The sequence below is a fragment of the Centrocercus urophasianus genome, unplaced genomic scaffold (assembly GCF_019232065.1).
Source record: "Centrocercus urophasianus isolate 14NV4802_14NV808 unplaced genomic scaffold, USGS_Curo_1.0 seq_34, whole genome shotgun sequence".
Taxonomy (NCBI): domain Eukaryota; kingdom Metazoa; phylum Chordata; class Aves; order Galliformes; family Phasianidae; genus Centrocercus; species Centrocercus urophasianus.
In genome coordinates, this window is record NW_024884911.1 from 7,685,141 (window position 1) to 7,689,083 (window position 3,943).

At 52.8% G+C, this 3,943-nt stretch overlaps 1 protein-coding gene across 1 annotated transcript in view; it reads left to right on the forward strand.

Moving 5' to 3' along the window:
• Positions 1 to 3,943, forward strand: part of NEK6 (NIMA related kinase 6) — a 46,611-nt gene that overhangs the window by 326 nt on the left and 42,342 nt on the right. The window lies entirely within an intron of this gene.

Here is a 3,943-nt window from a genome sequence, read left to right on the forward strand (position 1 = left end):
AAGTCGTCTCTGGGACGCGGCGCCGCTCCGCTCCCGCTCCGGGCCGCCCCACGCGGGCCCCGCCGCTCCCCCGGCCGCAGGTGAGCTCCGCGGGGACCCGCCGAGCGCCGCGTCGAATCCGGCCCCGCCGGACGGCCCCGGGGAGAACGGGCCGCGCGGGGGCGGGGGGCGGCGGGGCCGAGCCCGAGCCCGGGGCTGCGTGCGGGCACGTGCGGGGGGAGCTCGGAGAGCCCGGGCTGCGGGGGGGGCGGCGCCGCATCGCTGCTTTTTGTCTTTCGAATTGTTGGTTCGTCCGCCGGTGGGAAGGGGCGCAGCCGCGACTCCGCGCACGTGCCGGGACGGGCCGCCAGCAGCGGGCAGCGCGGAGTGCGGGCTGTGCGCCGCGGGGCGGTGCGGGAGGAAGCGGGGCAGCGCTGAGGAGGGCGGTGATGTCAGTTCCTGACACATTCTGACTGTCCCGCTGTCATCTCGGCGTCTCTTCTAAAAGTTCAGCGCTGTGAATCACCGCTAGCAGCCGTTTGAGTTCTGCTCCTGCATTGAGACAAACCTCGGCGCAGCACCGCCGCCAACTCTTTCCACTGCTACTTTTTTTTCCTGTTGACATTCTTGGTGACAGTCGTATTCTTTTAGGAAGCAACAGGGGAAAAAAAAAAAAAAAGGAACTTGTTTCAAAGAAGCGCTGCAGCCCCCACTGCCTACGGCTTCGTGCCCTACGGGACTTAGCAACGAGCAGAAAAACGGGGGCGGCTGCTGTGGCTGGAGGGTGCTGTGGGAGCAGTGCTGGGTCTCAGCCCCAGAGGGGGTTTCGGAGCAGAACCGGCCTCTGGCTGCAGCACTTCTGCCGCGTGCTGGATGCTGCTCCAGATTTCTTTCCCAGCGCACAGACGAGAGAACAGACGCAGTTCAGAGAGTTCTGCGCTTTCCTGTGCCTCGGTGCTCGTTTTGCTCTGGGGAAGCAGCTGTGGGTGCACGGCTCGGCGGGGCCCGGTGCCTGCAGTCCTGCTGCTTCTGGGGCTTCGTGCCGGTTGGAGCGCTGAGCAGGCCGTGCTCCTGCTCACGCCATCGAGGTGGTGCTGCAGATGGCAGCAGGGCATTCTGCCATCCATCTTGCGCTCCCACATCTCCGTGAGCTGTGGGTCTGAGGGCCTCAACCGGGCCTGGGTTTGGTTTGGTTTGACATGCAGAAGGATCCATTTAGCAGTTATTTTTTCAGAGTGAAATGAGTTAGGGATTTTTGTTTATTTTTGTGTAGGGGTTGGTGCCAGAAATACTTGTGTGGGTTTTCTCTACTCGTGCATTTTTGTGACTGTAAAATGGAGATAGTGACAGTCAGGTTCATCTCCTGTGCACCTTCAGAACACTTTCTAGCTGTGTAGAAGATGAATTAGTGAATGGAAGGAGCACCTTTTCCTACCTCATGTGTGCCAAATATATTGAACCTTGAGGCCTTGGCAGATAGATGCCCTGGGTTGGGGCAGGCCCCCCACGGAGCTGCAGTTGCTGTGTCTGTGGATGCCAAATCCCGGCTGATGACGTTGGGCATCAGTGCAACCCTGGGGGCCTGACTGTTGTGCTGTCCTAAATGGAAGCCTTGCCAGGACGCATTTCTTGTAGAAAAGAGGTTTAATAGTGCAACTTTCAACTTGAGTTTCTAGCTTTTTTCACTCTGATCTACTCTTCTTAGATGGTCTTGCTGTAGAACAGGCTGCTTGTGAGAAAAAAACCCTTGAAAGTTGTCTTTTTTCCAGTTAATGAAAAAAAAAAAAAGCCACCCAAACAAACCAGAAGCTTCATTTGGAAAGCTGGGCTGATCTTTACTGTGTAACTTCTTCAGTATTATTAAAATTGAGCACATTGAGATGGAAAGTTGCCGGGATGCCTTGTAGGGTGTGGGCACAGAATTCTGGTTCAAGAAGCCAGGAATGAGCATTTTACCTGTGACACATTCCTGTGTTTGTCTCATGAAGTTGCTGAAGCTGTCCATTCCGCCCTGTGTGGGAGCAGCTGATGGAGCACACACTGTCTGGGTGCTGTGCTGGTTTGTAGGGAATGTCAGCCTTTGTCTCCAGTCTGAATGCATGCTGCAGCAGTGTTATTACCATGTAGAAAACAAACGCAGAACATCTGTGCAGCTGAAGTAGAGCTCTTGGTTGCATCAGTAGCACTTACCGAGGGGTGCTGATGTGCTGGGGCCAGAGGGTGTTTGGTGCAGCTGGGTGATGTTCAGTGCTGGACTGAATGGCCTTCCCTGTGTAAAGGTATAGAATGGCTGAGGGTGAGCGAGAAAGGCTGAAAGCTTTGAAAGACAGGGACCCTGAAAAGTTTCTTCTGTAGCAACCCTGTTGGTGCTGGTGTGCTTGCTGTGCTCACTGGCTCTGTTGGGAAGCTTGCAGCGCGCACGGAAGCACTTGGCGCAGTTTGTGCGCACAGTAAGGGTGGGTCAGCTCAAAACTGAGGATAACAGAGATAGCGTGACTCGACATCACAGGGAGCAACTGGGTGCTGAATTTGTTCCACAAAATGAGCTGGTGTGAAACCAAGAAGGCGAAGAATTGGATTCTTTGGAACCACTTCATGAGGCTGCTAGGGAAGAGAAACTGCTGCAGGGGCAGTTTTTGCTGCCCCCATGGTTCTCTGCAGGGAGGAACAGACCCAGGTGGGATGTCTTCACAAAGGAGTGCTGAGTGTGTGCACCTGCGGCAGCAGGCAGCCCCTGCCCCTCGTTGTGCTCAGCTGGGCCTGGGGAGGCCGTCCCCACAGCAGGTGTGTGGCTCAGTGCATCCCACTGAGGGTTTGCTCTCTGCTTTGGCAGTGCTGTGGCAGATATGGCATGGTGGTTGGATATGAGAGCAAATGGACAGTGATTATAAAGCTTTTCCACCAACAGCAGTAGTAAGTTCCATAGGGAAGGGGTGGTATCCCCAGTGCTGTTTGCTTTGGGCAGCAGAATCTGCAAAATGCAAAATCTACATTTTAAAGTACTTTTTAAAAGCATGCTGTTTTTTTTCCTCCTTGCAGGTCACAATTGCTGCAGAGTGAATTGCACAGACCTTAAGCCCTTGTTTAAAAATGCTGGGCAGGTGTGGGGGAGGTTTGTGGGGCCGGGCAGGGGGTGCTGAGCTGGGGCAGCAGTGAGGCTCAGTGACATGGGATGGTGGTTGTGTGAAGGCAGAAAGCTGTGGGGAGTTGCTTTTAATGGCGGTTCCAACACGGCAGTCTGTAAAACTGTCAAAGCTTTTTATGGCCTGATGGGGCCATATCTTCTATTTTGGCTTATTTCTTGTATGCATATTGGCTTGGATGGTTACTTCAAGTTCTAACCTGTGCTGAGCATTCAGACACCTGGCCGTGCAGCACGTGGGTGTGCACACACAGCTCTCTTGAGTCTTCCTGACGGTTTTAGGGTTTTTTTTAAAGTTTTCAGAGTATTTGAAGTATTTCAACAAAATACATCTTTTAATGAAATGGATGACAACTGCCTGTTTAGCTTCCAGCATTTAATCAGATGACTCGGTTTATCACATGGCAACTATCATATTGAGAGTACTTCTACACTGTCAGTGCAATTAAAGAAATTAGATTTCCGCAGTGTTTACTTCAGCGTGGTGCTGCTCTGAGTGTCTGCTACCACAGATTCCAGGCAGCGAGCAGCTGTCTGCCACAGATGGAGAGGAGAAATCCTTCCCCTTCGCTTCTTACTTCTAAAAAGGTTTCCTTCCAGAACCGGCAGTAACGTAACACTACCTGCAGCTCAGATCCCAGTTTTGCTGTTACACGTTTAAGTGAACCAGAGGCAGGCTGTACCCAAAACGAAATGGTGTAAGCGAAAGAGACTCGAGGAATTGTGCATTCCAGAGCATTCTTGAAGCCTCACAAATGCTTGTTTAGAAGTCAGAACGAGTTATTTATTATGTCTCTTTTTAAGGGGAAAAAAAAAAAAAAA